At 46.2% G+C, this 23,958-nt stretch overlaps 1 pseudogene; it reads right to left on the bottom strand.

Annotated features, from left to right (window-relative positions):
• Window positions 1-2,680: 2,680 nt before the first annotated feature.
• Window positions 2,681-23,958, bottom strand: part of LOC124024618 — a 55,410-nt pseudogene continuing 34,132 nt past the window's right edge.

Genomic DNA, 23,958 nt, shown 5'->3' with positions numbered 1-23,958 from the left:
GCATTAATAGGATGAATAAGGCATTGTAAGGCTGAATAAGGCATTGTAAGGCTGAATAAGGCATTGTAAGGCTGAATAAGGCATTGTAAGGCTGAATAAGGCATTGTAAGGCTGAATAAGGCATTGTAAGGCTGAATAAGACACTATAAGGCTGAATAAGGCATTGTAAGGCTGAATAAGGCATTGTAAGGCTGAATAAGGCATTGTACATTTACATTTACATTTAAGTCATTTAGAATAAGGTGCATTCACCTTATGACATCCAGTGGAACAACCACTTTACAATAGTGCATCTAAATATTTTAAGGGGGAGGGGGTGAGAAGGATTACTTTATCATCCTAGGTGTTCCTTAAAGAGGTGGGGTTTCAGGTGTCTCCGGAAGGTGGTGATTGACTCCGCTGTCCTGGCGTCGTGAGGGAGTTTGTTCCACCATTGGGGCCAGAATAAGGCAGTTTTGACTAGCTGAGCGGGAACTGTACTTCCTCAGTGGTAGGGAGGCGAGCAGGCCAGAGGTGGATGAACGCAGTGCCCTTATTTGGGTGTAGGGCCTGATCAGAGCCTGGAGGTACTCTTTTTTAAAAAAAATTTTTTTTATTGTAAGGCTGAATAAGGCATTGTAAGGCTGAATAAGGCATTGTAAGGCTGAATAAGGCATTGTAAGGCTGAATAAGGCATTGTAAGGCTGAATAAGACACTGTAAGGCTGAATAAGACACTATAAGGCTGAATAAGGCACTGTAAGGCTGAATAAGGCATTGTAAGGCTGAATAAGGCATTGTAAGGCTGAATAAGACACTGTAAGGCTGAATAAGACACTATAAGGCTGAATAAGACACTATAAGGCTGAATAAGACACTATAAGGCTGAATAAGGCACTGTAAGGCTGAATAAGGCATTGTAAGGCTGAATAAGGCACTATAAGGCTGAATAAGGCACTATAAGGCTGAATAAGGTATTATTAGGCTTTATTAAAAAAGCAGAGAATAGCAACCACTGTGGTGAGACAAAAGGCAATATATTCAGCGTTCAAATCCCTTGAGATACTGCTGTCTTTCTATAGTCCAGATACTGGAGAATACATCCAACAACAACAATGACAACAACAACAAAGACAACGACGACAAAGACAACAACAACACAGTAAAATCCCAATCAGAAACCGTCCTGATCAAAAGAATAACATAGAAACACATGACTGAAGCAGATGATGTTCAGTGGTCAAAACAGAACAGGTGTTTATCTATAGAGGCCCAGTCCAGGAGGAGCACTTCTCATTAACAATCTCCAATCAGAAACCCATTATGGGTCAATAATTACCTCACAGAGAGAGGAGAGGTCATCAGAACACTTATTAAGAACACGAGAACATGTACGTGTTCCGCTCATACAAACACAATCCATGGACCGGGCCCATAGAACAGGTCCATTATGACGGCATGATGGGTGGACTGGCGGCCAATGTGAGAGGACCCACCAGTCACATGACCAGGGTTAAAGGTTCCGAGACTGTTCTAGTCATTCTATTTCTGTTTCCACCTCTCTGATCCCTCCCAACACGCCTCATGATTCCACTACTAAACATAGACCTAGAACGCCTGCCTGTCTGCCCATTATGACATCGTTGACATGAATAGGGAGGCCCGTTCTACTCCTTCGACATTCCTCTGTTTACAAATGGACATGAGATATATATATCGTCATGGTAACAAAATGCATAGTCTGTCTTCAATACAGTAGGATGTTATGTTGGGTTTAAAGCCCCCCCCCCCAATGGGATTTCTGGAACCATATTCATAAAGAATGTCAGAGTAAGAGTGCTGATTTAGGATCAGTTTGGCCGTTTAGATTATAATGAATAAGAGAGGGCACCTGATCCTAGACCAGCAGCCCGATTCTGAGACCTGCTTTATGTACACAGTCCCTGGTGCTTCAGAACTCCCAGCAAAGTGCTTGGTCACCATCCAACTCCAAGTCATTATTACTGTGGTCTGATTGACAGCTGTCTGATGGAATAACAAGATAATACTGAAAAGTTATAAACAATCAACTGTTTAACAACGAGCAGTAAAACACACCACTTCACTGGTCTGGTAGAGATATGGAGTCTGTTGACATTATTATTATTATTTTTATCCACAATAAACCTTAATTTTGGGAAGAATATTGAAAAGGAAAAAAAAAAACAGTACACAGTTTGTACATCCTTCAGCCTCCAAGATGCAGGAAGAGGAATGTGGAACACCAAAGAGGATGTAGAACCATTCTCCTTAGCAACCAAGATGCAGGAAGAGGAACGTGGAACACCAAAGAGGATGTAGAACCATTCTCCTTAGCAACCAAGGGGGAAAAATGACAACTTCTACTCACAAAATAGATAGCCTGGTCCCAGATCTGTTTGTGTTACCATGCCAACTACATCGCTGTCGTGGACGAGACAAACGTGACATTGAGTTCGTGGCAAGGAGTTGATGACAGCACAAAAACAGACTGGAACTCAGGCTACAAAGCGGAGCGACACAACAGCCTTAAAACAGAGGCTCTCTGTTAGAGCTGCAACACACAGAGCCATCTGCAATCAGCAACTTCACAACGACGTCGCGCTCGTCTCTTCCCCCCACCAGGCCTCTGGGAGGGACTAGGGGTTAGAGGTCAAGGGTTAGAGGGCGTAAGGATCCGGTGACGGAGAGATCCAGTGTCGTCCCATGAGGTGCCACCCCCCCCCCCCCCCCCGAGGCCCTAGGAACCCCAAAACGATCCAACTCCATCCCTGTGACACCAAGCAGGACATGAGAGCTGGAGAAAGCCGTTCTATGGTCAGAAGGCACCGTATCATGACATCATCATTCTGGAACCATACAGAGGGAGGCTATTGGCTGTTTCTCCTGTTCTCTCCTCTGTCTGTCCATTCATCAATATCTCTAGTCTCTCTTCTCCACTTCTCTCCTTTGCCCATCGCCCCCTTCCATGTCTTTGCTCCATCTCTCGTCTTCTCCCCTCTTTCTGTGTCTCTGGACTGGTGGGGTCAGTACCTCAGTACCAGGTCAGGGCTGAACACCACGGAGTGTCTGGGTATAAGATACAATGGACAGACCTGAACCTGAGGGGGAGAGATGGGGGAGGGGGGAGAGGGAGAGATGGGGGAGAGGGGAGAGATGGGGAGGGGGGAGAGAGAGAGGGGGAGAGAGGAGGGGGAGGGGAGGGGAGAGAGAGAGGGAGAGAGAAGGAGGGGGGGGAGAGAGGGGGAGAGAGGGGGAGAGAGAGAGGGGGGGGGGGAGAGGAGAGAGAGAGGGAGAGAGGATGGGGGAGGGGGAGAGAGGGGAGAGAGGAGGGAGAGGGAGAGATGGGGAGAGAGAGAGGGGGGGAGAGAGGAGGGCAGAGAGGAGGGAGAGAGAGAGAGGGGGCAGAGAGGAGGGAGAGGGGAGAGATGGGGGAGGGGGAGGAGGGGGGAGGGGGAGAGAGGGGAGAGATGGGGGGAGAGAGAGAGGGGAGAGAGGGAGAGAGAAGGAGGGGGGGGAGGAGAGAGAGGGGAGAGATGGGGGAGGGGGAGAGAGGAGGGAGAGGGAGGGGGGGAGAGGGAGAGGGGAGAGAGAAGGAGGGGGGAGGGGGGGAGAGGGGGGGAGAGAGGAGGGAGAGGGAGAGAGAGAGGGGCAGAGAGGGGAGGGAGAGAGAGAGAGAGGGGGGGAGGGGGAGGGAGAGAGGGGGGAGGGAGAGGGGCAGAGAGGAGGAGGGAGAGGGGAGAGAGAAGGAGGGGGGGAGGGGGAGAGGGAGGGAGGGGGAGAGAGGAGGGAGAGGGAGAGAGAGAGGGAGCAGAGGGAGGAGGGCAGAGAGAGAGAGAGGGGCAGAGAGGAGAGGGGGGAGAGGGAGGGAGAGAAGGGGGGGGAGAGGGGGGAGGGGGAGGGGGAGAGAGGGGGAGAGAGAGAGGAGGGAGAGGGGGAGAGAGAGGAGGAGGGGGAGAGGGGGAGGGGGAGAGGGGGGGGGAGAGAGGGGGAGGGGGGAGAGGGAGAGAGAGGGAGGGGCAGAGAGGGGAGGGAGAGAGAGGGGGAGAGAGAGGGAGGGAGAGGGAGGGAGAGAGGGGGGAGAGGGGAGAGGGAGAGAGAGGGGGAGGGAGAGGAGGGAAGGGAGGGAGGGGGAGAGAGGGGGGAGGGAGAGGGGCAGAGAGGGGAGAGGGGGAGAGAGAGGGGCAGAGAGGAGGGAGAGGGAGGGGGAGAGGGGAGGGGCAGAGAGGAGGGAGAGGGAGAGAGAAGGAGGGGGGAGGGGGAGAGAGGGGGGAGAGAGGAGGGAGAGGGAGAGAGAAGGAGGGGGAGGAGGAGGGAGAGAGGGGGAGAGAGGAGGGAGAGGGAGAGAGAGAGGGGCAGAGAGGGGGAGGGAGAGAGAGGAGGGGGAGGAGAGAGAGGGAGGGAGAGGGAGAGAGAGGGGGCAGAGAGGGGGGGAGGAGAGAGAGAGGGGGAGAGGGAGGAGGGAGAGAGGGGGAGAGGGAGAGGGGCAGAGAGGGGGAGGGAGAGAGAAGGAGGGAGAGGTGGGAGTGAGAGAAGGGAGAGGGAGGGAGAGAGAGAGGAGGGGAAAGAGAGAGAAGGGAAATTAATTTGACACTGCATGGAAACTGCCTGCTGTGACTTTTAATACAACAACTTGAAAACACATAATAGAGAGTTTTGCTCACAAACACTCACATAGACAATATAGGCTCTCAAAATACACACACACACAAACCCTATATTACCTGGTAGGGTCTTCGTCCAATGAGAGCGCTCCTCTTATATTGATTATGTTTCTCTTACTGTCAAACGTTCCATAACTCAGAGTCACCTGAAACGGCAACACACACACACACACACACACACACACACACACACACACACACACACACACACACACACACACACACACACACACACACACACACACACACACACACACACACACACACACACACACACACACACACACACACACACACACCATTAAATAAATGAGAAATTCCATTCAGTAGGCTAGTATTTATCACTGTGCTCCATTGGCTAGTATTTATCACTGTGTTCCATTGGCTAGTATTTATCACTGTGTTCCATTGGCTAGTATTTATCACTGTGTTCCATTGGCTAGTATTTATCACTGTGTTCCATTGGCTAGTATTTATCACTGTGTTCCATTGGCTAGTATTTATCACTGTGTTCCATTGGCTAGTATTTATCACTGTGTTCCATTGGCTAGTATTTATCACTGTGTTCCATTGGCTAGTATTTATCACTGTGTTCCATTGGCTAGTATTTATCACTGTGTTCCATTGGCTAGTATTTATCACTGTGTTCCATTGGCTAGTATTTATCACTGTGTTCCATTGAAGCTTAACAGGGTCCATACTCCATAGTAGTATTACTGTGTGTGTGTGTGTGTGTGTGTGTATACGTGTGTGTGTGTGTGTATATATGTGTGTGTGTGTGTGTATACAGTGAGGCAAAAAAGTATTTAGTCAGCCACCAATTGTGCAAGTTCTCCCACTTAAAAAGATGAGAGAGGCCGGTAATTTTCATCATAGGTACACTTCAACTATGACAGACAAAAGAGAAGAAAAAATCCTGAAAATCACATTGTAGGATTTTTAATGAATTTATTTGCAAATGATGGTGGAAAATAAGTATTTGGTCAATAACAAAAGTTTATCTCAATACTTTGTTATATACCCTTTGTTGGCAATGACAGAGGTCAAACGTTTTCTGTAAGTCTTCACAAGGTTTTCACACACTGTTGCTGGTATTTTGGCCCATTCCTCCATGCAGATCTCCTCTAGAGCAGTGATGTTTTGGGGCTGTTGCTGGGCAACACGGACTTTCAACTCCTCCAAATATTTTCTATGAGGTTGAGATCTGGAGACTGGCTAGGCCACTCCAGGACCTTGAAATGCTTCTTACGAAGCCACTCCTTCGTTGCCCGGGCGGTGTGTTTGGGATCATTGTCATGCTGAAAGACCCCAGCCACGTTTCATCTTCAATGCCCTTGCTGATGGAAGGAGGCTTTTCACTCAAAATCACATGCTACATGGCCCCATTCATTCTTTCCTTTACACGGATCAGTCGTCCTGGTCCCTTTGCAGAAAAACAGCCCCAAAGCATGAGGTTTCCACCCCCATGCTTCACAGTAGGTATGGTGTTCTTTGGATGCAACTCAGCATTCTTTATCCTCCAAACACGACAAGTTGAGTTTTTACCAAAAAGTTCTATTTTGCTTTCATCTGACCATATGACATTCTCCCAATCTTCTTCTGGATCATCCAAATGCTCTCTAGCAAACTTCAGACGGGCCTGGACATGTACTGGCTTAAGCAGGGGGACACGTCTGGCACTGCAGGATTTGAGTCGCTGGTGGCGTAGTGTGTTACTGATGGTAGGCTTTGTTTCTTTGGTCCCAGCTCTCTGCAGGTCATTCACTAGGTCCCCCCGTGTGGTTCTGGGATTTTTGCTCACCGTTCTTGTGATCATTTTGACTCCACGGGGTGAGATCTTGCATGGAGCCCCAGATTGAGGGAGATTATCAGTGATCTTGTATGTCTTCCATTTCCTAATATTTGCTCCCACAGTTGATTTCTTCAAACCAAGCTGCTTACCTATTGCAGATTCAGTCTTCCCAGCCTGGTGCAGGTCTACAATTTTGTTTCTGGAGTGTGACGGTTTGAGGTTGTGGACAGGTGTCTTTTATACTGATAACAAGTCAAACAGGTGCCATTAATACAGGTAACGAGTGGAGGACAGAGGAGCCTCTTAAAGAAGAAGTTACAGGTCTGTGAGAGTCAGAAACCTTGCTTGTTTGTAGGTGACCAAATACTTATTTTCCACCATAATTTGCAAATAAATTCATTAAAAATCCTACAATGTCATTTTCTGGATTTTACAGGCCTCTCTCATCTTTTTAAGTGGGAGAACTTGCACAACTGGTGGCTGACTAAATATTTTTTTTGCCCCACTGTACGTGTGTGTGTGTATGTGTATGTGTGTGTGTTTATATGTGTATGTGTGTGTGTGTGTGTATATGTGTGTGTGTGTGTGTGTATATGTGTGTGTGTGTGTGTGTGTGTGTGTGTGTGTGTGTGTGTGTGTGTGTGTGTGTGTGTGTGTGTGTGTGTGTGTGTGTGTGTGTGTGTGTGTGTGTGTGTGTGTGTGTGTTTATATGTGTGTGTGTGTGTACCTGGTGGTGTATCTGTGTCGGTGACACCAGCTGAAGGTTCTCCAGGTGAGAGTGGAACAGTGGGGAGCGGATAAGACCCACCCCTAGCAACGCCTCGATGATGTAACCAACCGTACAGTCGTCAGGGAGATGAATACGATCAGCTGTTGTCATGAAATTACCTCCACTGGGGACCAGGAGAGACAGAGTGGAAAGAGGAGAGAGAGAGAGAGACTGTATTTACAATGGTGTTTGTTCTTCACTGGTTGCCCTTTTCTCGTGGCAACAGGTCACAAATCTTGCTGCTGTGATGGCACACTGTGGAATTTCACCCAGTAGATCTGTGTAATCTGGGGAAATATGTCTCTCTAATATGGTCATACATTGGGCAGGAGGTTAGGAAGTGCAGCTCAGTTTCCACCTCATTTTGTGGGCAGTGAGCACATAGCCTGTCTTCTCTTGAGAGCCATGTCTGCCTACGGCGGCCTTTCTCAATAGCAAGGCTATGCTCACTGAGTCTGTACATAGTCAAAGCTTTCCTTAATTTTGGGTCAGTCACAGTGGTCAGGTATTCTGCCGCTGTGTACTCTCTGTGTAGGGCCAAATAGCATTCTAGTTTGCTCTGTTTTTTTGTTAATTCTTTCCAATGTGTTAAGTAATTATCTTTTTGTTTTCTCATGATTTGGTTGGGTCTAATTGTGCTGTTGTCCTGGGGCTCTGTAGGGTGTGTTTGTGTTTGTGAACAGAGCCCCAGGACCAGCTTGCTTAGGGGACTCTTCTCCAGGTTCATCTCTCTGTAGGTGATGGCTTTGTTATGGAAGGTTTGTGAATCGCTTCCTTTTAGGTGGTTGTAGAATTTAACGTCTCTTTTCTGGATTTTGATAATTAGTGGGTATCAGCCTAATTCTGCTCTGCATGCATTATTTGGTGTTTTACGTTGTACACGGAGGATATTTTTGCAGAATTCTGCGTGCAGAGTCTCAATTTGGTGTTTGTCCCATTTTGTGAAGTCTTGGTTGGTGAGCGGACCCCAGACCTCACAACCATAAAGGGCAATGGGCTCTATGACTGATTCAAGTATTTTTAGCCAAATCCTAATTGGTATGTTGAAATTTGTTTCTTTTGATGGCATAGAATGCCCTTCTTGCCTTGTCTCTCAGATCGTTCACAGCTTTGTGGAAGTTACCTGTGGCGCTGATGTTTAGGCCAAGGTATGTATAGTTTTTTGTGTGCTCTAGGGCAACAGTGTCTAGATGGAATTTGTATTTGTGGTCCTGGTGACTGGACCTTTTTTGGAACACCATTATTTTGGTCTTACTGAGATTTACTGTCAGGGCCCAGGTCTGACAGAATCTGTGCATAAGATCTAGGTGCTGCTGTAGGCCCTCCTTGGTTGGTGACAGAAGTACCAGATCATCAGCAAACAGCAGACATTTGACTTCGGATTCTAGCAGGGGAGGCCGGGTGCTGCAGACTTTTCTAGTGCCCGCGCCAATTCGTTGATATATATGTTGAAGAGGGTGGGGCTTAAGCTGCATCCCTGTCTAACCCCACGACCCTGTGTGAAGAAATGTGTGTGTTTTTTTTGCCAATTTTAACCGCACACTTGTTGTTTGTGTACATGGATTTTATAATGTCGTATGTTTTACCCCCAACACCACTTTCCATCAGTTTGTATAGCAGACCCTCATGCCAGATTGAGTCGAAGGCTTTTTTGAAATCAACAAAGCATGAGAAGACTTTGCCTTTGTTTTGGTTTGTTTGGTTGTCAATTAGGTGTGCATGGTGAATACATGGTCTGTTGTACGGTAATTTGGTAAAAAGCCAATTTGACATTTGCTCAGTACATTGTTTTCATTGAGGAAATGTACGAGTCTGCTGTTAATAATAATGCAGAGGATTTTCCCAAGGTTACTGTTGACACATATTCCACGGTAGTTATTGGGGTCAAATTTGTCTCCACTTTTGTGGATTGGGGTGATCAGTCCTTGGTTCCAAATATTGGGGAAGATGCCAGAGCGAAGTATGATGTTAAAGAGTTTTAGTATAGCCAATTGGAATTTGTTGTCTGTATATTTGATCATTTCATTGAGGATACCATCGACACCACAGGCCTTTTTGGGTTGAAGGGTTTTTATTTTGTCCTGTAACTCATTCAATGTAATTGGAGAATATTTATGCTTATTCATTTTATCTTGTGTCCTTTAACTATTTATACATTGTATATATATATATATAATATGACATTTGTAATGTCTTTACTGTTTTTAAACTTCTGTATGTGTAATGTTTACTGTAAATTTTTGTTGTTTTTCACTTTATATATTCACTTTGTATGTTGTCTACCTCACTTGCTTTGGCAATGTTAACACATGTTTCCCATGACAATAAAGCCCTTGAATTGAATTGAGACTATGTCATGTGTGGAAACAGCCTACTGAATTCCAAAATAAGCACACTTATGTACGCAAACTCACAGAAAAGCAGGAGAATAACCCACTGTGTCTCAAAATACACACATGCACGCACGCACGCACGCACGCACGCACGCACGCACGCACACACGCACACACGCACACACACACACACACACACACACACACACACACACACACACACACACACACACACACACACACACACACACACACACACACACACACACACACACACACACACACTCTCACCTGGCCCAGGGGCTCATCTTGAGGGCGAGACCTCGACTAACACAGAACCCTGCTCCTCCTGTGGCAAACCAGAAACGCACTGGACGCTGAAAGCACACAACATGCATACATAATACACACAATATTACTAACATGTAATAAACACAATGTATGGCATTATATAGGCAGATACATACAAATATAAATGGAAACCCACACATACATTCATATTCAATATTATTATTATTATTATATAAAATCTATATAGAATATAGAACTACCCAGCTATCACATAGCATTTTGAGAACCTCCTAGCTAACACATAACGTTCTGAGAACCTCCTAGCGAACACATAACGTTCTGAGAACCTCCTAGCGAACACATAACATTTTGAGAACCTCCTAGCGAACACATAACATTTTGAGAACCACCCAACTAGCACAAAACGTTCTGAGAACCACCCAACTAACACATAACGTTCTGAGAACCACCCAACTAGCACAAAACGTTCTGAGAACCACCCAACTAGCACAAAACGTTCTGAGAACCACCCAGCTAACACATAACGTTCTGAGAACATACCAACTAGCACAAAACGTTCTGAGAACCACCCAACTAGCACAAAACGTTCTGAGAACCACCCAACTAGCACAAAACGTTCTGAGAACCACCCAACTAGCACAAAACGTTCTGAGAACCACCCAACTAGCACAAAACGTTCTGAGAACCACCCGGTTACTAGTCCAACGCTCTAACCACTAGGCCACCCTGCCGCCCCACGTATGGCTTCATTCCCAGAACTAATGGGAAACCAAAATGTACGTTCCCACAACTTCCAAGGAACCAAAATGTGCTTGCTGGGTTATTATATAGTCACAAAAACAAAATAATGGTTAAAATGAGAAGAGAAACATGTTTTAGGTTAGTGAACACATTACTTCCTGGTCCCTTACCGTGTGGGCGTCGCCAAACCTCTCGGTGGCTTCTAGCGGTCGGTCGAGGCTCGGCCGGCCAATGTAGACGTCGTGGGTGTGGCTGTAGTGAGACAGGAGGGGACGTATGTTCACGTTTATCATCATCCACATGGCAGAACCATCTAGGGGGAACCACAATCAGTATCATTATCTACATGGTCAGAACCCTCTAGAAGAGGTAACCACAATCAGTATCATTATCTACATGGTCAGAACCACCTAGAAGGGTTAACCCACAATCAGTATCATTATTTACATGGTCAGAACCACCTAGAAGGGTTAACCACAATCAGTATCATTATCTACATGGTCAGAACCATCTAGAAGGGGGAACCACAATCAGTATCATTATCTACATGGTCAGAACCCTCTAGAAGAGGGAACCACAATCAGTATCATCATCTACATGGTCAGAACCCTCTAGAAGAGGTAACCACAATCAGTATCATTATCTACATGGTCAGAACCACCTAGAAGGGTTAACCCACAATCAGTATCATTATTTACATGGTCAGAACCACCTAGAAGGGTTAACCACAATCAGTATCATTATCTACATGGTCAGAACCATCTAGAAGGGGGAACCACAATCAGTATCATTATCTACATGGTCAGAACCATCTAGCCACTTCCGGGTTGGAGCGAGCGGTCGCATCCGCACTTCGTTCCGCAGGTAGTATAACTTTTCATTACATTTCATTACATTTCATTATAGTACAACGGTTTGATTTGTCTAATCTTAGCAATTTCTTCTTAGCTAGCTACATAGCCGTCTTTGTATCAAAGATAATTGCGTAATTATCGTATTTCGTCGTCCTAACGTAGTCTACACTGCTATCTGCCCAGCAGCTAGCCAGCTAGCAAACGTCCACCATCTACCGAATAGCAGCACTGTAGAAACTATTACACTCAACTGAACGACTTGATTAGTGTAGTGTTAGCTAGCTACATAGTTGTCTTTGCTGTCTTCGTATCCAAGATAATTGTGTAGTTTAGAGTGTGTAGTCTTAGAGTGATTATCTTAATTTACTGAGGTTAGCTAGCCAGCTATTTGTCGTCCTTAACGTAGGAGACACTGCTAGCTAGCCAACAGCTACCCAACGTCTCCCGAATAGAACTTCCGCACTCAACAACCCAGTCGCATTCCGCTTCGCTCCACAGGTAGTATCACATTTTCATTTCATTTCATTACAGTACAACGGTTTGATTTGTTTGATCGTAGCTAGCTACATAGCTAGCTACATAGCCGTCTTTGTATCAAAGATAATTGTGTAGTCTAGAGCGATTTTCTAGGTTAGCTAGCCAGCTATTGTCGTTCTTTTAACGCAACGTAACGTAATCAACACTGCTAGCTAGCCAGCTAGCCCCCGAATAGCAGCACTGTAGAAACTATTACACTCAACGGAACGACTTGATTAGTGTAGTGTCAACAACGCAGCCACTGCCAGCTAGCCTACAAAGTCAACAATGCAGCCACTGCCAGCTAGCCTACTTCAGCAGTACTGTATCATTTTAATCATTTTAGTCAATAAGATTCTTGCTACGTAAGCTTAACTTTCTGAACATTCGAGACGTGTAGTCCACTTGTCATTCCAATCTCCTTTGCATTAGCTTAGCCTCTTCTGTAGCCTGTCAACTATGTGTCTGTCTATCCCTGTTCTCTCCTCTCTGCACAGACCATACAAACGCTCCACACCGCGTGGCCGCGCCACCCTAATCTGTTGGTCCCAGCGCGCACGACCCACGTGGAGTTCCAGGTCTCCGGTAGCCTCTGGAACTGCCGATCTGCGGCCAACAAGGCAGAGTTCATCTCAGCCTATGCCTCCCTCCAGTCCCTCGACTTCTTGGCACTGACGGAAACATGGATCACCACAGATAACACTGCTACTCCTACTGCTCTCTCTTCATCAGCCCACGTGTTCTCGCACACCCCGAGAGCTTCTGGTCAGCGGGGTGGTGGCACCGGGATCCTCATCTCTCCCAAGTGGTCATTCTCTCTTTCTCCCCTTACCCATCTGTCTATCGCCTCCTTTGAATTCCATGCTGTCACAGTTACCAGCCCTTTCAAGCTTAACATCCTTATCATTTATTGCCCTCCAGGTTCCCTCGGAGAGTTCATCAATGAGCTTGATGCCTTGATAAGCTCCTTTCCTGAGGACGGCTCACCTCTCACAGTTCTGGGCGACTTTAACCTCCCCACGTCTACCTTTGACTCATTCCTCTCTGCCTCCTTCTTTCCACTCCTCTCCTCTTTTGACCTCGCCCTCTCACCTTCCCCCCCTACTCACAAGGCAGGCAATACGCTCGACCTCATCTTTACTAGATGCTGTTCTTCCACTAACCTCATTGCAACTCCCCTCCAAGTCTCCAACCACTACCTTGTATCCTTTTCCCTCTCGCTCTCATCCAACACTTCCCACACTGCCCCTACTCGGATGGTATCGCGCCGTCCCAACCTTCGCTCTCTCTCCCCCGCTACTCTCTCCTCTTCCATCCTATCATCTCTTCCCTCTGCTCAAACCTTCTCCAACCTATCTCCTGATTCTGCCTCCTCAACCCTCCTCTCCTCCCTTTCTGCATCCTTTGACTCTCTATGTCCCCTATCCTCCAGGCCGGCTCGGTCCTCCCCTCCCGCCCTGTGGCTCGATGACTCATTGCGAGCTCACAGAACAGGGCTCCGGGCAGCCGAGCGGAAATGGAGGAAAACTCGCCTCCCTGCGGACCTGGCATCCTTTCACTCCCTCCTCTCTACATTTTCCTCCTCTGTCTCTGCTGCTAAAGCCACTTTCTACCACTCTAAATTCCAAGCATCTGCCTCTAACCCTAGGAAGCTCTTTGCCACCTTCTCCTCCCTCCTGAATCCTCCCCCCCCCCTCCTCCCTCTCTGCAGAGGACTTCGTCAACCATTTTGAAAAGAAGGTCGACGACATCCGATCCTCGTTTGCTAAGTCAAACGACACCGCTGATTCTGCTCACACTGCCCTACCCTGTGCTCTGACCTCTTTCTCCCCTCTCTCTCCAGATGAAATCTCGAGTCTTGTGCCGGCCGGCCGCCCAACAACCTGCCCGCTTGACCCTATCCCCTCCTCTCTTCTCCAGACCATTTCCGGAGACCTTCTCCCTTACCTCACCTCGCTCATCAACTCATCCCTGACCGCTGGCTACGTCCCTTCCGTCTTCAAGAGAGCGAGAGTTGCACCCCTTCTGAAAAAACCTACACTCGATCCCGCCGATGTCAACAACTACAGACCAGTATCCCTTCTTTCTTTTCTCTCCAAAACTCTTGAACGTGCCGTCCTTGGCCAGCTCTCCCGCTATCTCTCTCAGAATGACCTTCTTGATCCAAATCAGTCAGGTTTCAAGACTAGTCATTCAACTGAGACTGCTCTTCTCTGTATCACGGAGGCGCTCCGCACTGCTAAAGCTAACTCTCTCTCCTCTGCTCTCATCCTTCTAGACCTATCGGCTGCCTTCGATACTGTGAACCATCAGATCCTCCTCTCCACCCTCTCCGAGTTGGGCATCTCCGGCGCGGCCCATGCTTGGATTGCGTCCTACCTGACAGGTCGCTCCTACCAGGTGGCGTGGCGAGAATCTGTCTCCTCACCACGCGCTCTCACCACTGGCGTCCCCCAGGGCTCTGTTCTAGGCCCTCTCCTATTCTCGCTATACACCAAGTCACTTGGCTCTTGTCATAACCTCACATGGTCTCTCCTATCATTGCTATGCAGACGACACACAATTAATCTTCTACTTTCCCCCTTCTGATGACCAGGTGGCGAATCGCATCTCTGCATGTCTGGCAGACATATCAGTGTGGATGACGGATCACCACCTCAAGCTGAACCTCGGCAAGACGGAGCTGCTCTTCCTCCCGGGGAAGGACTGCCCGTTCCATGATCTCGCCATCACGGTTGACAACTCCATTGTGTCCTCCTCCCAGAGCGCTAAGAACCTTGGCGTGATCCTGGACAACACCCTGTCGTTCTCAACTAACATCAAGGCGGTGGCCCGTTCCTGTAGGTTCATGCTCTACAACATCCGCAGAGTACGACCCTGCCTCACACAGGAAGCGGCGCAGGTCCTAATCCAGGCACTTGTCATCTCCCGTCTGGATTACTGCAACTCGCTGTTGGCTGTGCTCCCTGCCTGTGCCATTAAACCCCTACAACTCATCCAGAACGCCGCAGCCCGTCTGGTGTTCAACCTTCCCAAGTTCTCTCACGTCACCCCTCTCCTCCGCTCTCTCCACTGGCTTCCAGTTGAAGCTCGCATACGCTACAAGACCATGGTGCTTGCCTACGGAGCTGTGAGGGGAACGGCACCTCAGTACCTCCAGGCTCTGATCAGGCCCTACACCTAAACAAGGGCACTGCGTTCATCCACTTCTGGCCTGCTCGCCTCCCTACCACTGAGGAAGTACAGTTCCCGCTCAGTCCAGTCAAAACTGTTCGCTGCTCTGGCCCCCCAATGGTGGAACAAACTCCCTCACGACGCCAGGACAGCGGAGTCAATCACCACCTTCCGGAGACACCTGAAACCCCACCTCTTTAAGGAATACCGAGGATAGGATAAAGTAATCCTTCTCACCCCCCTTAAAAGATTTAGAGGGACTATTGTAAAGTGGCTGTTCCACTGGATGTCATAAGGTGAATGCACCAATGTGTAAGTCGCTCTGGATAAGAGCGTCTGCTAAATGACTTAAATGTAATGTAAAAGGATTAACCACAACCAGTATCATTATCTACATGGTCAGAACCACCTAGAAGGATGAACCACAATCAGTATCATTATCTACATGGTCAGAACCATCTAGAAGGATGAACCACAATCAGTATCATCATCTACATGGTCAGAACCACCTAGAAGGGGAACCACAATCAGTATCATTATCTACATGGTCAGAACCACCTAGAAGGATGAACCACAATCAGTATCATCATCTACATGGTCAGAACCACCTAGAAGGGGGAAACACAATCAGTATCATTATCTACATGGCAGAACCACCTAGAAGGGGGAACCACAACCAGTATCATTATCTACATGGTCAGAACCATCTAGAAGGGGGAACCACAACCAGTATCATTATCTACATGGCAGAACCACCTAGGATTAACCACAATCAGGATCATCATCTACATGGTCAGAACCACCTAGAAGGGGGAACCACAATCAGTATCATCATCTACATGGTCAGAACCACCTAGAAGGGGGAACCACAATCAGTATCATTATCTACATGGCAGAACCACCTAGAAGGGGGAACCACAATCAGTATCATTATCTACATGGTCAGAACCACCTAGGATTAACCCACAATCAGTATCATCATCTACATGGTCAGAACCACCTAGGATTAACCCACAATCAGTATCATCATCTACATGGTCAGAACCACCTAGGATTAACCCACAATCAGTATCATCATCTACATGGTCAGAACCACCTAGGATTAACCCACAATCAGTATCATCATCTACATGGCAGAACCATCTAGAAGGGGGAACCACAATCAGTATCATTATCTACATGGTCAGAACCACCTAGGATTAACCACAATCAGTATCATTATCTACATGGTCAGAACCACCTAGAAGGGGGAACCACAATCAGTATCATTATCTACATGGTCAGAACCACCTAGAAGGGGGAACCACAATCAGTATCATCATCTACATGGTCAGAACCACCTAGGATTAACCACAATCAGTATCATTATCTACATGGCAGAACCATCTAGAAGGGGGAACCACAATCAGTATCATCATCTACATGGCAGAACCACCTAGAAGGGGGAACCACAATCAGTATCATCATCTACATGGTCAGAACCACCTAGGATTAACCACAATCAGTATCATTATCTACATGGCAGAACCATCTAGAAGGGGGAACCACAATCAGTATCATTATCTACATGGTCAGAACCATCTAGAAGGGGGAACCACAATCAGTATCATCATCTACATGGTCAGAACCACCTAGAAGGGGGAACCACAATCAGTATCATTATCTACATGGTCAGAACCACCTAGGATTAACCACAATCAGTATCATTATCTACATGGTCAGAACCACCTAGAAGGGGGAACCACAATCAGTATCATTATCTACATGGCAGAACCACCTAGAAGGGGGAACCACAATCAGTATCATTATCTACATGGTCAGAACCACCTAGAAGGGGAAACCACAATCAGTATCATTATCTACATGGCAGAACCACCTAGAAGGATTAACCCACAATCAGTATCATCATCTACATGGTCAGAACCACCTAGAAGGGGGAACCACAATCAGTATCATTATCTACATGGCAGAACCACCTAGAAGGGGGAACCACAATCAGTATCATTATCTACATGGTCAGAACCACCTAGAAGGGGGGAACCACAATCAGTATCATTATCTACATGGCAGAACCACCTAGAAGGGGGAACCACAATCAGTATCATTATCTACATGGTCAGAACCACCTAGGATTAACCCACAATCAGTATCATCATCTACATGGTCAGAACCACCTAGAAGGGGGAACCACAATCAGTATCATTATCTTCATGGTCAGAACCATCTAGAAGGGGGAACCACAATCAGTATCATTATCTACATGGCAGAACCACCTAGAAGGGGGAACCACAATCAGTATCATTATCTACATGGTCAGAACCACCTAGAAGGGGGAACCACAATCAGTATCATTATCTACATGGTCAGAACCACCTAGAAGGGGGAACCACAATCAGTATCATCATCTACATGGCAGAACCACCTAGAAGGGGAACCACAATCAGTATCATTATCTACATGGTCAGAACCATCTAGAAGGGGGAACCACAATCAGTATCATCATCTACATGGTCAGAACCACCTAGGATGAACCACAATCAGGATCATCATCTACATGGTCAGAACCACCTAGAAGGGGAACCACAATCAGTATCATTATCTACATGGTCAGAACCATCTAGAAGGGGGAACCACAATCAGTATCATCATCTACATGGTCAGAACCACCTAGGATTAACCACAATCAGTATCATCATCTACATGGTCAGAACCACCTAGAAGGGGGAACCACAATCAGTATCATCATCTACATGGCAGAACCACCTAGAAGGGGAACCACAATCAGTATCATTATCTACATGGTCAGAACCATCTAGAAGGGGGAACCACAATCAGTATCATCATCTACATGGTCAGAACCACCTAGGATTAACCACAATCAGTATCATCATCTACATGGCAGAACCACCTAGAAGGGGAACCACAATCAGTATCATTATCTACATGGTCAGAACCACCTAGAAGGGGGAACCACAATCAGTATCATTATCTACATGGCAGAACCACCTAGAAGGGGGAACCACATTCAGTATCATTATCTACATGGCAGAACCACCTAGAAGGGGGAACCACAATCAGTATCATTATCTACATGGCAGAACCACCTAGAAGGGGAACCACAATCAGTATCATTATCTACATGGCAGAACCACCTAGAAGGGGGAACCACAATCAGTATCATTATCTACATGGTCAGAACCACCTAGAAGAGTTAACCCACAATCAGTATCATTATCTACATGGTCAGAACCACCTAGGATTAACCCACAATCAGTATCATTATCTACATGGTCAGAACCACCTAGGATTAACCCACAATCAGTATCATTATCTACATGGTCAGAACCACCTAGAAGGGGAACCACAATCAGTATCATTATCTACATGGTCAGAACCACCTAGAAGGGGGAACCACAATCAGTATCATTATCTACATGGTCAGAACCACCTAGAAGGGGAACCACAATCAGTATCATCATCTACATGGCAGAACCACCTAGAAGGGGAACCACAATCAGTATCATTATCTACATGGTCAGAACCATCTAGAAGGGGGAACCACAATCAGTATCATCATCTACATGGTCAGAACCACCTAGGATGAACCACAATCAGGATCATCATCTACATGGTCAGAACCACCTAGAAGGGGACCACAATCAGTATCATTATCTACATGGTCAGAACCATCTAGAAGGGGGAACCACAATCAGTATCATCATCTACATGGTCAGAACCACCTAGGATTAACCACAATCAGTATCATCATCTACATGGTCAGAACCACCTAGAAGGGGGAACCACAATCAGTATCATTATCTACATGGTCAGAACCACCTAGAAGGGGAACCACAATCAGTATCATCATCTACATGGCAGAACCACCTAGAAGGGGGAACCACAATCAGTATCATCATCTACATGGCAGAACCACCTAGAAGGGGAACCACAATCAGTATCATTATCTACATGGTCAGAACCATCTAGAAGGGGAACCACAATCAGTATCATTATCTACATGGTCAGAACCACCTAGAAGGGGAACCACAATCAGTATCATTATCTACATGGTCAGAACCACCTAGAAGGGGGAACCACAATCAGTATCATTATCTACATGGTCAGAACCACCTAGAAGGGGGAACCACAATCAGTATCATCATCTACATGGCAGAACCACCTAGAAGGGGAACCACAATCAGTATCATTATCTACATGGTCAGAACCACCTAGGATTAACCCACAATCAGTATCATTATCTACATGGTCAGAACCACCTAGGATTAACCCACAATCAGTATCATTATCTACATGGTCAGAACCACCTAGAAGGGGGAACCACAATCAGTATCATTATCTACATGGTCAGAACCACCTAGAAGGGGGAACCACAATCAGTATCATTATCTACATGGTCAGAACCACCTAGAAGGGGGAACCACAATCAGTATCATCATCTACATGGCAGAACCACCTAGAAGGGGAACCACAATCAGTATCATTATCTACATGGTCAGAACCATCTAGAAGGGGGAACCACAATCAGTATCATCATCTACATGGTCAGAACCACCTAGGATGAACCACAATCAGGATCATCATCTACATGGTCAGAACCACCTAGAAGGGGGACCACAATCAGTATCATTATCTACATGGTCAGAACCATCTAGAAGGGGGAACCACAATCAGTATCATCATCTACATGGTCAGAACCACCTAGGATTAACCACAATCAGTATCATCATCTACATGGTCAGAACCACCTAGAAGGGGGAACCACAATCAGTATCATTATCTACATGGTCAGAACCACCTAGAAGGGGGAACCACAATCAGTATCATCATCTACATGGCAGAACCACCTAGAAGGGGGAACCACAATCAGTATCATCATCTACATGGCAGAACCACCTAGAAGGGGAACCACAATCAGTATCATTATCTACATGGTCAGAACCATCTAGAAGGGGGAACCACAATCAGTATCATTATCTACATGGTCAGAACCACCTAGAAGGGGGAACCACAATCAGTATCATTATCTACATGGTCAGAACCACCTAGAAGGGGGAACCACAATCAGTATCATTATCTACATGGTCAGAACCACCTAGAAGGGGGAACCACAATCAGTATCATCATCTACATGGCAGAACCACCTAGAAGGGGAACCACAATCAGTATCATTATCTACATGGTCAGAACCATCTAGAAGGGGGAACCACAATCAGTATCATTATCTACATGGTCAGAACCACCTAGGATTAACCACAATCAGTATCATTATCTACATGGTCAGAACCACCTAGGATTAACCCACAATCAGTATCATTATCTACATGGTCAGAACCACCTAGAAGGGGAACCACAATCAGTATCATTATCTACATGGTCAGAACCACCTAGAAGGGGGAACCACAATCAGTATCATTATCTACATGGCAGAACCACCTAGAAGGGGAACCACAATCAGTATCATCATCTACATGGTCAGAACCACCTAGAAGGGGGAACCACAATCAGTATCATTATCTACATGGCAGAACCACCTAGAAGGGGGAACCACAATCAGTATCATTATCTACATGGTCAGAACCACCTAGAAGGGGAACCACAATCAGTATCATTTTCTACATGGTCAGAACCACCTAGAAGGGGAACCACAATCAGTATCATCATCTACATGGCAGAACCACCTAGAAGGGGAACCACAATCAGTATCATTATCTACATGGTCAGAACCATCTAGAAGGGGAACCACAATCAGTATCATCATCTACATGGTCAGAACCACCTAGGATTAACCACAATCAGTATCATCATCTACATGGTCAGAACCACCTAGAAGGGGGAACCACAATCAGTATCATCATCTACATGGCAGAACCACCTAGAAGGGGAACCACAATCAGTATCATTATCTACATGGTCAGAACCATCTAGAAGGGGGAACCACAATCAGTATCATCATCTACATGGTCAGAACCACCTAGGATTAACCACAATCAGTATCATCATCTACATGGCAGAACCACCTAGAAGGGGAACCACAATCAGTATCATTATCTACATGGTCAGAACCACCTAGAAGGGGGAACCACAATCAGTATCATTATCTACATGGCAGAACCACCTAGAAGGGGGAACCACATTCAGTATCATTATCTACATGGCAGAACCACCTAGAAGGGGGAACCACAATCAGTATCATTATCTACATGGTCAGAACCACCTAGAAGGGGGAACCACAATCAGTATCATCATCTACATGGCAGAACCACCTAGAAGGGGGAACCACAATCAGTATCATCATCTACATGGCAGAACCACCTAGAAGGGGAACCACAATCAGTATCATTATCTACATGGTCAGAACCATCTAGAAGGGGGAACCACAATCAGTATCATTATCTACATGGTCAGAACCACCTAGAAGGGGGAACCACAATCAGTATCATTATCTACATGGTCAGAACCACCTAGAAGGGGGAACCACAATCAGTATCATTATCTACATGGTCAGAACCACCTAGAAGGGGGAACCACAATCAGTATCATCATCTACATGGCAGAACCACCTAGAAGGGGAACCACAATCAGTATCATTATCTACATGGTCAGAACCATCTAGAAGGGGGAACCACAATCAGTATCATTATCTACATGGTCAGAACCACCTAGAAGGGGGAACCACAATCAGTATCATTATCTACATGGTCAGAACCACCTAGGATTAACCACAATCAGTATCATTATCTACATGGTCAGAACCACCTAGGATTAACCCACAATCAGTATCATTATCTACATGGTCAGAACCACCTAGAAGGGGAACCACAATCAGTATCATTATCTACATGGTCAGAACCACCTAGAAGGGGGAACCACAATCAGTATCATTATCTACATGGCAGAACCACCTAGAAGGGGGAACCACAATCAGTATCATCATCTACATGGTCAGAACCACCTAGAAGGGGGAACCACAATCAGTATCATTATCTACATGGCAGAACCACCTAGAAGGGGGAACCACAATCAGTATCATTATCTACATGGTCAGAACCACCTAGAAGGGGGAACCACAATCAGTATCATTATCTACATGGTCAGAACCACCTAGAAGGGGGAACCACAATCAGTATCATCATCTACATGGCAGAACCACCTAGAAGGGGAACCACAATCAGTATCATTATCTACATGGTCAGAACCATCTAGAAGGGGGAACCACAATCAGTATCATCATCTACATGGTCAGAACCACCTAGGATTAACCACAATCAGTATCATCATCTACATGGTCAGAACCACCTAGAAGGGGGAACCACAATCAGTATCATCATCTACATGGCAGAACCACCTAGAAGGGGAACCACAATCAGTATCATTATCTACATGGTCAGAACCATCTAGAAGGGGGAACCACAATCAGTATCATCATCTACATGGTCAGAACCACCTAGGATTAACCACAATCAGTATCATCATCTACATGGCAGAACCACCTAGAAGGGGAACCACAATCAGTATCATTATCTACATGGTCAGAACCACCTAGAAGGGGGAACCACAATCAGTATCATTATCTACATGGCAGAACCACCTAGAAGGGGGAACCACATTCAGTATCATTATCTACATGGCAGAACCACCTAGAAGGGGGAACCACAATCAGTATCATTATCTACATGGCTGAACCACCTAGAAGGGGAACCACAATCAGTATCATTATCTACATGGCAGAACCACCTAGAAGGGGAACCACAATCAGTATCATTATCTACATGGTCAGAACCACCTAGAAGAGTTAACCCACAATCAGTATCATTATCTACATGGTCAGAACCACCTAGGATTAACCCACAATCAGTATCATTATCTACATGGTCAGAACCACCTAGGATTAACCCACAATCAGTATCATTATCTACATGGTCAGAACCACCTAGAAGGGGGAACCACAATCAGTATCATTATCTACATGGTCAGAACCACCTAGAAGGGGGAACCACAATCAGTATCATTATCTACATGGTCAGAACCACCTAGAAGGGGGAACCACAATCAGTATCATCATCTACATGGCAGAACCACCTAGAAGGGGAACCACAATCAGTATCATTATCTACATGGTCAGAACCATCTAGAAGGGGGAACCACAATCAGTATCATCATCTACATGGTCAGAACCACCTAGGATGAACCACAATCAGGATCATCATCTACATGGTCAGAACCACCTAGAAGGGGGACCACAATCAGTATCATTATCTACATGGTCAGAACCATCTAGAAGGGGGAACCACAATCAGTATCATCATCTACATGGTCAGAACCACCTAGGATGAACCACAATCAGGATCATTATCTACATGGTCAGAACCACCTAGAAGGGGGAACCACAATCAGTATCATCATCTACATGGCAGAACCACCTAGAAGGGGGAACCACAATCAGTATCATTATCTACATGGTCAGAACCACCTAGAAGGGGAACCACAATCAGTATCATTATCTACATGGTCAGAACCATCTAGAAGGGGGAACCACAATCAGTATCATTATCTACATGGTCAGAACCACCTAGAAGGGGGAACCACAATCAGTATCATTATCTACATGGGCAGAACCACCTAGGATTAACCACAATCAGTATCATCATCTACATGGTCAGAACCACCTAGAAGGGGGAACCACAATCAGTATCATCATCTACATGGCAGAACCACCTAGAAGGGGAACCACAATCAGTATCATTATCTACATGGTCAGAACCACCTAGAAGGGGGAACCACAATCA

Source organism: Oncorhynchus gorbuscha, unplaced genomic scaffold, assembly GCF_021184085.1.
Source record: "Oncorhynchus gorbuscha isolate QuinsamMale2020 ecotype Even-year unplaced genomic scaffold, OgorEven_v1.0 Un_scaffold_1958, whole genome shotgun sequence".
Classification (NCBI taxonomy): domain Eukaryota; kingdom Metazoa; phylum Chordata; class Actinopteri; order Salmoniformes; family Salmonidae; genus Oncorhynchus; species Oncorhynchus gorbuscha.
Note: the sequence above shows the minus strand (reverse complement) of the source record. Positions and strands in the feature narration are given on the sequence as shown.